The sequence below is a fragment of the Saccopteryx bilineata genome, chromosome 1 (genome assembly GCF_036850765.1).
Source record: "Saccopteryx bilineata isolate mSacBil1 chromosome 1, mSacBil1_pri_phased_curated, whole genome shotgun sequence".
Lineage (NCBI taxonomy): Eukaryota > Metazoa > Chordata > Mammalia > Chiroptera > Emballonuridae > Saccopteryx > Saccopteryx bilineata.
In genome coordinates, this window is record NC_089490.1 from 368,068,142 (window position 1) to 368,082,434 (window position 14,293).

The 14,293-nt window shown below is 40.2% G+C and overlaps 1 protein-coding gene across 2 annotated transcripts in view; it reads left to right on the forward strand.

The window, feature by feature from the left end:
- NELL1 (neural EGFL like 1) overlaps nt 1-14,293 on the forward strand; it is an 854,093-nt gene that overhangs the window by 790,553 nt on the left and 49,247 nt on the right. The window lies entirely within an intron of this gene.

Consider the following 14,293-nt stretch of genomic DNA (forward strand, 5'->3'; position numbering starts at 1 on the left):
ATGCTCTGTAGAGTACTGGGTGAAATACACTGATCCAATTTACCCTTAACTTATTACAAAAATTATACAGTTAAAATATTAAGATGGAAAGTGACCAACCCAAGCTGAATTAGATATCAAGTGCCAGAATAGCTAGGGTGACTTTAATTAAACATTTCTGAGTAATTAGTTTGGGGAACATTAGCCAAACATTGTTATGGATTGGAGGGGATGGTGGCTTGAAAGGCCAGCCTGGAGGTCCTGAACTTCTTCAGATCTCAGAAAGTACGAAACTGGAGCAGGGCATTGGCCACAGATGTACAGAGTGGTGCAAGCAGATTTTTTTTTAATTTTATTAAATTTTATGGGGTGACAATGGTTAATAGAATCATATAGGTTTTAGGTGACATTTTAAATTTTTCATGTAACTCCATACTGCTTTTCTTTTTGTTTGTTTGTTTGTTTTATCATTTTTAAATTAAATTTAATGCATTGACATTGATAAATCAGGGTACATATGTTGAGAGAAAACATCTCCAGATTATTTTGACATTTGATTATGCTGTATACCCCTCACCCAAAGTCAAATTGTCTTCCGTCACCTTCTATCTGGTTTTCCTTGTGCCCCTCCCCTCCCCCACCCCCTCTCTCCTTCCTCACTCCATCCCCCCCTCCCCCACCCTCCCAACCCTTGTAACCACCACATTCTTGTTCATGTCTCTGACTCTCATTTTTATGTCCCATCTATGTATGGATTCATATAGTTCTTTGTTTTTTCTGATTTACTTATTTCACTCTGTATAATGTTATCAAGGTCCATCCATGTTATTGTAAATGATCCGATGTCATCATTGCTTATGGCTGAGTAGTATTCCATAGTATATATGTACCAAAGCTTTTTAATCCACTCGTCCTCTGACAAACACTTGGGCTTCCAGATCTTCGCTATTGTGAACAATGCTGCCACAAACATGGGGGTGCATTTCTCCTTTTGGAGCAGTTCTATGGTATTCTTGGGGTATATTCCTAAAACTGGGATAGCTGGGTCAAAAGGCAGTTCGATTTTCAATTTTTTGAGGAATCTCCATATTGTTTTCCACAGTGGCTGCATCAGTCTGCATTCCCACCAGCAGTGCAGGAGGGTTCCCTTTTCTCCACATCCTCTCTAGCACTTATTCTGTGTAGTTTTGTTGATGAGCGCCATTCTGGCTGGTGTGAGGTGATATTTCATTGTGGTTTTAATTTGCATTTCTCTAATGATTAGTGATGTTGAGCATTTTTTCATATGCCTATTGGCCATCTGTATGTCCTCTTTGGAGAAGTGTCTATTCATTTCTTTTTCACAGTTTTTGATTGGCTTGTTTGTCTTCCTGGTGTTGAGATTTACAAGTTCTTTATAAATTTTGGTTATTAACCCCTTATCAGACGTATTGTCAAATATGTTCTCCCATTGTGTAGTTTGTCTTTTTATTCTGTTCTTATTGTCTTTAGCTGTGCAAAAGCTTTTTAGTTTGATATAGTCCCATTTGTTTATCCTGTCTTTTATTTCACTTTCCCGTGGAGATAAATCAGCAAATATATTGCTCCAAGAGATGTCGGAGAGCTGACTGCTTATGTTTTCTTCAAAGATGCTTATGGTTTCATAGCTTACATTTAAGTCTTTTATCCATTTTGAGTTTATTTTTGTGAGTGGTGTAGGCTGGTGGTCTAGTTTCATTATTTTGCAGGTAGCTGTCCAATTTTTCCAACACCATTTGTTAAAGAGGCTGTCTTTACTCCATTGTATGCCCTTACCTCCTTTGTCAAATATCAGTTGTCCATAGGGCTGTGGGTTTATTTCTGGGTTCTCTGTTCTGTTCCATTGATCTGTATGCATGTTCTTATGCCAGTACCAGGCTGTTTTTTTTTAGTATATGTGCTGCCGAAGCGAGCACAACCAGGCTGTTTTGAATTGATTTTAGACAGAGACAAAGGAAGGGAGAGACAGGAATTTTTTTTTTTTAGATTTTATTTATTCATTTTAGAGAGGAGAGAGAGAGAGAGAGAAAGGGGGGAGGAGCAGGAAGCATCAACTCCCATATGTGCCTTGACCAGGGAAACCAGGGTTTTGAACCGATCAGGCTGTTTTGAGTACAATGGCCTTGTAGTATAACTTAATATCAGGAAGTATGATACCTCCCACTTTATTCTTCTTTTTTAAGATTGCTGAGGCTATTCGTGTTCTTTTTTGGTTCCATATAAATTTTTGGAATATGTGATCTATATCTTTGAAGTATGTCATTGGTATTTTAATTGGTATTGCATTGAATTTATAGATTGCTTTGGGTAATATAGACATTTTAATGATGTTTATTCTTCCTAACCATGAGCATGATATATGCTTCCACTTATTTGTATCTTCCTTGATTTCTTTTATCAATGCTTTATAATTTTTTGAGTACAAGTCTTTAGTCTCTGTGGTTAAGTTTACTTTTAGGTACTTTATTTTTTGGTTGTAATAGTGAAGGGGATTGTTTCCTTAATTTCTGTTTCTGACTGTTTATTGTTGGCATATAAAAATGCCTCTGATTTCTGAGTATTAATTTTATATCCTGCCACTTTGCTGAATTCATTTATCAGGTCCAGTAGTTTTTTGACTGAGACTTCAGGGATTTCTATATACAATATCATATCATCTGCAAATAATGATAGTTTTACTTCTTCTTTTCCAACTTGAATGCCTTTTATTTCTTCTTCTTGTCTGATTGCTGTGGCTAGGACTTCCAGGACTATGTTGAATAAGAGTAGTGAAAGGGGGCACCCCTGCCTTGTTCCTGATCTTAAGGGGATTGCTTTTAATTTTTGCCCATTGAGTATGATGTTGGCTGTGGGTTTCTCATAGATGGTTTTTATCATGTTGAGGTATGTTCCCTGTATTCCCACTTTGCTGAGAGTTTTTTTTATTTATTTATTCATTTTAGAGAGGAGAGAGAGACAGAAAGACAGAGAGAGAGAGAGAGGAGATAGAGACAGGGGGGAGGAGCTGGAAGCATCAACTCCCATATGTGCCTTGACCAGGCAAGCCCAGGGTTTCGAACCGGCAACATCAGCATTTCCAGGTTGACGCTTCATCCACTGCGCCACCACAGGTTAGGCTGCTGAGAATTTTGATCATGAATGGGTGCTGGATTTTATCAAATGCTTTTTCTGCATCTATTGAAATTATCATGTGGTTTTTGTCCTTCTTTTTGTTTATGTGATGAATCACATATATTGATTTATGAATATTGTACCAGCCTTGCCTCCCCAGAATAAATCCCACTTCATCATGGTGTATGATTTTTTCTATATCTCGTTGGATCCAGTTTGCTAATATTTTGTTGAGGATTTTAGCATCTATATTCATCAGAGATATTGGCCTATAATTTTCTTTCTTTGTGTTGTCTTTGCCTTGTTTTGGAATCAGAATTATGCTGGCCTCATAAAAGGAGCTTGGAAGTCTTCCTTCCTCTTGAATTTTTTGAAATAGCTTGAGAAGCATAGGAGTTAGTTCTTTGAATATTTGGGACAATTCAGTTGTGAAGCCATCAGGCCCTGGACTTTTCTTTGTTGGGAGTTTTTTGATAACTGTTTCTATCTCATTTGGTGTAATCGGTCTGTTTAGGTTTTCTGATTCTTCCAGATTGATTTTTTGAAGATTGTATGTTTTAAGGAATATGTCCATTTCATCTAGGTTGTCTAGATTTTTGGCATACAGTTCTTCATAGTATTTTCTTACAATATTTTGTATTTCTGTTGTGTCAGTTGTTATTTCTCCACTCTCATTTCTAATTTTATTTATTTGAGTCCTCTCTCTCTTTTTCTTGTTGAGTCTAGTTAAAGGTTCATCGATCTTATTTACCTTTTCAAAGAACCAGCTCCTAGTTTCATCCTCTGTATTGTTTCTTTAGCCTCTATGTCATTTATTTCTGCTCTGATCTTTATTATTTCCTTCCTTCTACTACATTTGGGCTTTACTTGCTGTTCTTTTTCAGTTCTTTTAGATGCAGGGTTAAGTTGTTTATTTGAGCTTTTTCTAGTTTCTTAAGGTGTGCCTGTAGTGCTATGAACTTCTCTCTCAGTGCTGCTTTTGCTGTGTCCCATAAATTTTTAGTTGTTGTATTCTCATTGTCATTCATTTCTAAAAATTTTTTATTTCTTTTTTGATCTCATTCTTAATCCATTTGTTATTTAACAACCTGCTATTTAGTTTCCATGTGTTTGAGAGTTTTTGAACTTTTCTGTTGTGGTTCATTTCTAGTTTCATGCCATTATGATCAGAGAAAGTGCTCGATATGATTTCAATCTTCTTAAATTTGTTGAGATCACTTTGTGCCCTAACATGTGGTCTATCCTAGAGAATGTACCATGAGCACTTGAAAAGAATGTATATTCTGCTGCTTTAGGGTGAAAGGTTCTGAAGATATCTATTAAATCGAGTTGATCTAGTGTTTCCAATAAGTCTGCTGTTTCTTTGTTAATTTTCTTTCTTGAGGATCTATCTGGTGATGTTAGTGGGGTATTGAAATCCCCTACTATTATAGTATTGCTGTTGATCTTGCCCTTTAAATTCATCAAAGTCTGTTTTATATATTTAGGTGCTCCTATATTAGGTGAATAGACATTTTTAATAGTTATATCTTTCTGTTGGATTACTCCCTTTAGCATTATGTAGTGGTCTTCTTTATCTCTTATTATATCCTTTGTTTTAAAGTCCATTTTGTCTGATATAAGTATTGCTACCCCAGCTTTTTTTTCATTTCCATTTGCATGAAATGTTTTTTCCATCCTTTTACCTTCAATCTATGTGCATCTTTTGTTCTAAGATGTGTCTCTTGTAGACAGCATATGTACAGGTCCTGTTTTCTTATCCATGCAGCTACCCTATGTCTTTTGATTGGATCATTTAATCCATTTACATTTATGGTTATTATTGATATGTAGTTGTTTATTGCCATTTTATTCTTTAAAGCTGTATTCCTTTTTTGCTATATTCTTTTTCCACTTTGATCTGTTTACAACAGGCCCCTTAACATTTTCTGCAGCATTGGTTTGGTTGTAATGAATTCCTTGAGTTGTTTTTTGTCTGGGAAGCTTTTTATTTCTCCTTCAATTTTAAATGATAGCCTTGCTGGATAAAGTAGTCTTGATTGTAGGTTCTTGTTCTGCATTACTTTGAATATTTCTTGCCATTCCCTTCTGGCCTCAAGTGTTTCTGTTGAGAAGTCAGATGTCATCCTTATGGGGGCTCCTCTGTAGGTGATAGCATTTTTTTCTCTTGCAGCTTTTAATATTTTCTCTTTATCACTTAGCTTTGGTATTTTAATTATGATGTGTCTTGGTGTAGGTTTCTTTGGGTTTCTCTTTAATGGAGTTCTCTGTGCTTCTTGAACTTGTGAGAGTTTCTCCTGCATTAATTTAGGGAAGTTTTCAGCTACGATATGATTGAACAAAGTTTCTATCCCTTGTTCTTTCTCTTCTTGTTCAGGAACCCCTATGATGCAGATGTTATTTCTCTTCATGTTGTCACAGATCTCTCTAAGAGTTTCCTCAGACTTTTTGAGTCCTTTTTCTTTTTCCTTCTCTGCTTTCTTGCCTTCATTCAAGTTGTCCTCCAACTCGCTGATTTGATCCTCAGCTCTATCCATCCTGTTTTTAATTCCTTCCATTGTGGTCTTTATTTCTGATATTGTATTTGTCATCTCCGACTGATTCTTTTTTAATATTTCAATATCCTTTTTTATACTTGCTATTTCTTTATTTAGGTGTTCATAATGACCATCCATTGTTGTTCTAAGATCCCTAAGCATCCTTACAATCATTATTTTGAACTCCAAATCTGGAAGTTTGATTATTTCCATATCACTCAGTTCATCTCCTGAAGGTTTCTCTTGTGGTTTCATTTGGATTGCACTTCTTGTCTTCTCATTATCTGTGTTTGGGTGTTTTGTTTGTAGACTTGGTTGAGTCTAGGCTTGGTGTTGTCTGCCACCAGTTTTCAATTGTGTTATTTTGAGGTCTTCTTGGGTTGGTATTAGCTATTATTTGTAATCCACTTTCGGATTTGGGCAGCTTTGCAGTCTTGATTTGTTTGTTTTCTTAACAGGTGATAGTCTTATTTGCTGATCTCATCAGGGGGCTTTCTTGAAAATGTATCCAGGAATGCAATGGGTGTAACCTGAGACTCTGAAGACCTCTTTTACCAACTAATCTCTCTGGGGGGCAGGGTGTTTTCTCAGCTTCAGTAGGGGAAAGTCCAAGCAGATTTTTAAAACACATTAAAGAAAGCATTCCTGGCCCTGGCCGGTTGGCTCAGCGGTAGAGCGTCGGCCTAGTGTGCGGAGGACCCGGGTTCAATTCCTGGCCAGGGCACACAGGAGAAGCACCCATTTGCTTCTCCACCCCTCCGCTGCGCTTTCCTCTCTGTCTCTCTCTTCCCCTCCCGCAACCAAGGCTCCATTGGAGCAAAGATGGCCCGGGTGCTGGGGATGGCTCTGTGGCCTCTGCCTCAGGTGCTAGAGTGGCTCTGGTCGCAACATGGCAACGCCCAGGATGGGCAGAGCGTCGCCCCTGGTGGCATGCCGGGTGGATCCCTGTCGGGCGCATGCGGGAGTCTGTCTGACTGTCTCTCCCTGTTTCCAGCTTCAGAAAAATGAAAAAGAAAAAAAAAAAAAAAAGAAAAAAAAAAGAAAGCATTCCTAGTGCATTTCCCTTCCCTTCTTCTGTCTGCCCTTCATCCAGCAAATCATTCCATGCCCTCCAAGTTGTGGCTCCTGTTTTGTTCTCATATCACTTCATGGGGCTTACATTCTAGTGAGGGGATAAGATGAAAAAAAAGATATGCATGAAAGTATAGGTGTGTTATGTGGCAATCCATGCAAAGAAGATAAATATAGAAAGAGAATAAGGAGTTTTTGAGCTGAAGTGAGTAGGTACGTTGTACTTTTAGATATGGTGGCCAGCGGATGGGCTTTCAGGGAAGATGGATATTCAAGGAAAGACTTGGAGGTTGAGTGATAAAGTCATGGGCATATCTGAGAGAACATTCTAGGCAGAAGGAACAACATGCACAAACAACATACACAAAGACTGATATGCCTGGGGAGTAGCTAAGAAGTCAGTGTGGGTATCTTGGTTAAACAGAAGAAACAGTGTTTGAAGAACTCAAAGAGGTAAGAGTAGGCAATTCATGTCGGACTTTATGAGTCATTATAGAAACTTTGATCTTTGCTTCATTCATTATGAGGAAGGAGAGCTAGGAAGGAATGCTGGGAGGAAAATTAGTTTGATATATAGAAATATATGAGGGGGCAAAGGGAGGTTGACAGTTGTTTGTATGGAAAACAATACAATAATAAATGAATAATAATACAAGAATAAACTCTGTGTTTCTCATACTCACGACTGTAAACCTACTTTTGCCCCACCCTGTATGATATGTAATACTTCAGGCAGAATGAGTTTGAAATGAAAAGACCTCTGAGGTTATCTCATTCTTAGGGGATGTAAGTGTGTATGTGAACCCAGGTTAGGGGTCAGTTTAGAGCTGTTTCTGAGAGGGCCTCCAGACTAGAGAGCAGAGCTCAACTACAAATAAATTGTTTCTTTTCTTTATGGAGGGATTAGGGAATGTTTGTTTAGAGAATAGATAGACAAAAAGAAAGACTGGAGATAACATAAGAAGGGTGAAAGCAGGAAGAGACACATGCTCTTGAGCTAAACCAGCAAAGGAAGAGATGAGATGTACAAAAGGCAGAGAGCATATAACCAATGCCACCGACATTGTCATTCACAACAGGCACCTTTCAGTGTATTGGACCAGAACTAGTGGCTAATTAGGATTTAGGGAAGAAGAAATAGTAACAATGGTATTATTGTGTGTTTTGTGTAGCAGTTAATTGACTTCCAGAGCTTGCTCATACCTTATCAGAGTTTTGTTTGTGAAACAGACAAAACATGCATTAAAAAAAAAATTGGCTAATGAATTGAGGTCCGAAGAAGTCAAAGAGGTCACTTAAAGCTTACGGCAGCCATTTAGCTGGTTAGTAGCAGAGGAAGACATAAGCCCAAAGCCCAGATCTCCCTGCATGTAGGTAGGGCGTTAAAGCTGGAGGAGGACTGAGTCTGCAATAGCACAATCCTTTCATTTTAGATGCCAGGAATGGAAATCTCAACACTGAGATCACCTTGGCATGTACACAGTTTCTCCGTGGCTGAATGGAGAATAGAAATTAGAGAATGTTCATTATTGCAGGCCTAATGATTGCCTGCCTTGCTTTGTAAAGTGGCTTTACATTGATCTCATTCAATCCCAGAAACAGCATTATGAGCTAGGTGATATCCTCCTCATTTCTGAGCCGGGGGAAACTGAAGCTGACAAGAGATAAATCACTTGCTCAGAGTCACACAGCTAGAAAGTAACAAAGCCAGGATTCAATCTCAAGTGTGTATCTGACTCCAAAGCTTTGTCTTGCTTGCTTGTTATCTTGAGTCTTGGCTTTAAGTACAAAACTTCCCCTATTCCTTTAGCTGCCTATATAACCAGTGATTGGTGCAGAAGCTTTTTTCTTGGTTGCTTGTTTTTGTTTTCAGAGATTATCTCTGCGTGAGTTCTGACCTGAGCACCATCTTTCCTCCTTAATGTGGAAAGAACAGAAAATGCTGGCTGTAGCAGTCAAGTACCCCACACTGTGTAATGGCTCAGTAAGATAGAAATGTTTTTCTTGCTCGTATCAATAGGCCATGACAGACCCTGGTCAGTTGGCTTAGTGGTAAAATGTTGGCTTGGCGTGTGGATGTTCCAGGTTGATTCCTGATCAGGGCACACAGAAGTGACCATTTGCTTCTCCATTCCTACCCCTCCTCCTTATCTCTCTCTCTCTCTTTCTTCCCTTCCCATAGCCATAGCTTGATTGGTAGGTGTGCATTGGCCCCAGGTGCTAAGGATGACTCTATGGAGCCTCTGCCTCAGGTGCTAAAAATAGCTTGGTTGTAAGCACAGCCCAAGATGGACAGAGCATTGGCCCCAGACAGGGTTGCCGGGTGGATCCTGGTCAGGGCACATGAGGGAGCCTTTCTCCCCTCTTTTTAGTTGGAAAAAAGAAAGAAAAAAAGTCCATGACAGCTCTGATCTTTGGAAAGGCTCTGCTCTACATAATCATGCAAGACACCAGGCAGACAAAGACACTGCCATTTTTTTTTAATTTTTTTATTTTATTTATTCATTTTAGAGAGGAGAGAGACAGAGGATAGAGAGACAGAGAGAGAGAAGGGGGGAGGATCTGGAAGCATCAACTCCCATATGTGCCTTGACCAGGCAAGCCTAAGGTTTCGAACCGGTGACCTCAGCATTTCCAGGTCGACGCTTTATCCACTGCGCCACCACAGGTCAGGCCTAGACACTGCCATTTTTAACAAGTGCCTTTCAAGGTGTCTCTGTACCTTAGCCCCCAGTGGGCAGGTGGAAATAGTATGGAGGCTTATGTGAGGCGTTTTTGTGGGCCATGTTGGAATTGCATTATTTCAAGTTTATTCACATGCTCTCATCCATCTGCAGAGGAGGTGTGCTAAGGACACAGCTGGGAGCCTAGGAAGAAGAGATGGGAGAGCTAGCCTGTTTCACTTCAACAGAGTCTCTGTTTCATTTGTTTGTCTTTTTAGTTTCCCTCAAACATTCCTTAAGTTGATATGACTATTTTGGGGAGGAGAAAATCCACATTTAAATGAGGTATATATTATAGTTTCATAAATTCCATACCTGAGTGTTTTACAATATTACAATTATCTCAAAATACAAATCAATGTTTTTAAAGACCCAGAAGTTATCTTGCAGCCCTACATATAATCAGTTTCCTGATTATAAATTAGTATTTTTTTTTTTTTTTGCTCAACTTCTGGTTGCTAGCGGCAGTATAGAGACCAAAGTTAACATCCTGTGCAAGAGAAGAAACATAATAGATTTTGTTTACGAGTATTTTTGTTGTTGTTGTTCATCAATCCTATGAAGTTCATTTTTATTCTCTCCGTGCTACAGATGAGAAAACACAGATTTGTAAAAATCTTACTAATGTATTAGTATGGTGGTGAGTAGGAATTTGAAGTCGTGTTTGTCTTCAAAGCCCATGTTCTGAGCCACGGCTAGTTTTTGCATTTCAGCTTGCCCTGCTAGACTCTAAGCGTGTGCAGCCCAGGAACCTTTTCTTTTCATCTCTGTATCACAGGCTGTAATACATGTGTGCTCAACAAGCTTTTGTTAAATGAATGAAAGTATCAAAAGTTTTTCTTACCAGTCTTACCTCTTCATTGTACAAATCCTTAGAAAAGATGTAATCTAAATGCATGTTAAGCCAATACTTCACTGTGAACTTTAACCAACTAATATGAAATATAAAAGTGTCTCCTTGGAAATAAGCTTTAAGAAAAACTATGTTTATAAATTTTCAAGTAGCAAATCTGAGGGGGAAGATAGCAGATGAAGGAAGAGATTCATCCAATTCAAGAGACTAGAATTTTGCAAGAATGAAAGGATTTGTTTGCAAATGGCTTTTGGTAGCAAACTCACTGTACATTGCAAATAGGATTAAATGCGTTGCTTAGGGCACATCCTATGAAAACACCTTGGGTAGTCATTCTTTTTTTTTTTTTTTGCATTTTTCTGAAGCTGGAAACAGGGAGAGACAGTCAGACTCCCGCATGCGCCCGACCGGGATCCACCCGGCACGCCCACCAGGGGGCGACGCTCTGCCCACCAAGGGGCGATGCTCTGCCCATCCTGGGCGTCGCCATGTTGCGACCCTCCTGGGTGTCGCCATGTTGCGACCAGAGCCACTCTAGCGCCTGGGGCAGAGGCCACAGAGCCATCCCCAGCGCCCGGGCCATCTTTGCTCCAATGGAGCCTTGGCTGCGGGAGGGGAAGAGAGAGACAGAGAGGAAGGCGTGGCGGAGGGGTGGAGAAGCAAATGGCCGCTTCTCCTATGTGCCCTGGCCGGGAATCGAACCCGGGTCCTCCGCATGCTAGGCCGACGCTCTACCGCTGAGCCTACCGGCCAGGGCAGTCATTCTTTTTTTATTGTTAATAAAAAACTCAAGGTGATAGAATCCTTCTCTGGAGGTAATTATAACTATGTGTCTTTTTGTTGTCTATTATGCCACCTTAAAAATCTCTAAAGATTAGATTTACAAGCCAAGTATTAAATAGAAACTACATGGTGTTTTTAAAGGTAAATAACATGTATAGATTAAACTAAGCCATTGCATTTAGTTTTGTGAATTATCATCGCATCTCTGTGTTCAAACAGCAGGAAATCTTATGGTCCTTTGACTCTATTATAGTTCTTTCTCATTGTTCCTTTCATTTAGTTCATTGTCATTTATTTTTTCACACATATTCATTCATTCTCACAAACTTTTGGGGGATACCTTTGTATTTCTTGATACTATCACAAGAAATGTACATCTAAGATGTTGTCTTTGTGTTTGATAAATTTGCATTTGAGTGATGGACACAAAAGGAAAAAAATTGTGATGTGGCGTAAGATATGTTCTTAAATGGATGTGTGTGTGTAGAGTCCTTGGGGGTGGGGTACTGTAAACCTGGATGAGTTGGAGAAGGTGATCGTGGCTGGGATTAGAATGATGAGTATGTACAACTCCTCCCCTTGATTGTGAGCTCTTGCCTGTCAGGAATCATGTCTTTGTCACCTCTCCAGCCACCACAATGCATAAATCATCTTTAGTACATATATCCAGCTCCACCAGTATTGACAGAATTGAATAAATGTTATTTTTGTGTAAAACTTCCTTTCTTGATGTATCAACAAGATGATATGATAGACTAATGACAAAAACGGGCTCTCGCTAGTTCTGAACCTGCTTTCACCATTTGTGAGCCACGTGACCTGGTTTTGTATAGCCAGGAGACAGAAACGAACACTAGAGGTTCCACTCTCAATCTCCCAGCATCTCTCTTTTCATGTCTGTTCTGGATTAAACTGAAATTTAAACACAATCCTAGGCTTTGTTCCAGGAAGCCAAAGTGATTATTTTTGTTTGTCTGTTTCCGCTGGGATGGCTGACAAACTGCGTGATGCAGCCAGGCTCCCTGTGACTTATCAGAAATCCTTGAGAGGCAGACGCGGATCCCACAGTGAACTCGCCGAGACCTCGTCCCCAGCGCATCTGTCTTGTCTGTTTGCCTGTGGCAAGTGCTGACTGGAGAAACAGATCTCTGAGGACAAAGGCAGCCACAACCCATTTATAATTTTTAAAACCCCCAAAATGTCGCCAAACAGCCTGCCGGTGTGTTCTGGATTTGAGTCGGTGACGATTGTTTTTACCACTGCTGTGACTGTGCAGAAGAAACAGCCAGTTGTTGTTTTTTTTATGGGCACAGTGAAAACGTGAGCCCCTGTCAAGTCGTCTGGTTGCATATCAGATGGAATTTGGGGTTTCAATGATAAACTTCGCACTCAGACGGAAATGTGTGGCCTTGTTACCAGGTGCCTGTGTGCAATCAGCCCTGGTTATTCCCAGCATGTCCCTGAGCAATGCAGCTCCCAGACAACGGTCATCTCCACTGCTTTTCTCATTTTCATTTTCTCACCAGGAATCCCTGGTGCCTGGGAAAGTTGTAGATGTGTAACTGTCACATTGTCTTCATTCCCTAGGAGAGCCCTACACAGATAACAGTGTCGGTCCTGCTGGGTCGCGGAAGCTTTTACTGTTCTCTCTTATCATTTCATTTGGGGCATAAAAATATCTGCGAGTTGAAAAAAATATTTGCACCTCATTCATCATCATTCACCAACACTCTTTCTCCTAGAGGTTGCCCATTAAATTGAGGGCTGGAGGAATTATTTGTAATGTGTTCAGATAATTGATCCTCTAAACTGCGATGGTTTTGAGAGGGAAATGGGCCGCAGGTGTATGCTAGACCTGCCTCTGGCCAGCTAGGATATGTGATTTTGTTGGTTTTTTGGTTGTTTGCTTTTGTATTCCCTGGATTCCCACAATACTAACTGTGGCTAGATGGTTGTCACTTAAATATTATTGGCCATCTAGTAGTGATGGGCTGTGGGGACCGTGACGGGCTTTTGAGGAGCCTTGGAAACAAAGCCTGAGATGTAATTGTTGCTGCTCCTCTGCAGAGTTCTTTGATCTGAACATAGAGCAGTTACCTTTGAAAATCAGTTCTCTGGTTATGTGTGCGTCCCTTGGTAACCCGTATCCAAAAAGTACTGAACTGACTCCGTCACCTAGGGTTAGCCATTGCTCTCTGTGAAACATAGCCTCCAGGCACTTCTCTATTTCGATTTTTGAAAGTTTTAGTGATCCAAGGTGTGTCCCACAGAACCACACACCTGTAACATTTCAGAAATGATAACACCATGGGAGCAAGTTCATTTCCTGGGGATGTACAACTCATAACCTGACTGCAGTAACTGAAGCTGCCCTAGAGGCACTGGGTGCTGAGGGTTGATTGCTTTTAGACACCTAAGAGATGCTGTGTTATAGGGCTGTATGGACCTCCATCATAAAAGTCATAAAGGAAGAATATGGCAGCTGGCAGGAAAAGCTATTGCTGAAGCTGGAGTTGCCCAGAATGAAGTGCTGCTCTTCTTCTCTCTCTCCTTGGCAGGAATGCCATAGATGAGCGCGACAGGTTTCAAACTACATTCACAGTTCCGTGCACACCCCAGGACTTGTCTCGGTAGTAGAACCACTGGTGGCTGATTGCCCTGAGCCCATGCCTAGAGCAGGAAACTGTTGAAGAGGACTTCGAGGAGGGTCTTAATCATTATGTGTTATATCCCAATATTAATTCGATTTCTGTTCATATATGACTGCCAAGGTTCAGATATTTTCAGGAGAAGAAGGGGACAATTCCCAGCCAACAGTGGCTAGATTCCAAGAAATAATTACTCAGAGAGAATGCGCTGACCTTGGCATCACAGATGATAGCTCATCTTTCTGCAGAGGTGACAGCGCCCCCAGCGCAGAGGAAGCCTTTGGGCTGGAGAACCTGTGCACGAGCCAGGTGTTTGCTTGTTCTGAAAAGCCAGATCCTAGAGCGAACTAAGGCCATGAGACTTTCTTTCATCAGGAGTGACTGAAGAATGAGGATCTCTGATTGACTGTCATAAATCAAGTCCTCATGTAAATCAGCAGTTTTGAAAGATTTAGAACAGTACTTTCTAAACCGTGCTCCCTGAAACACTAGTTTCCAAGATTCTAAAAATCCCCCCAAAGAAAACATTCCCCAGCCAAATATAGATATTTGGGACATGGTGCATATTAT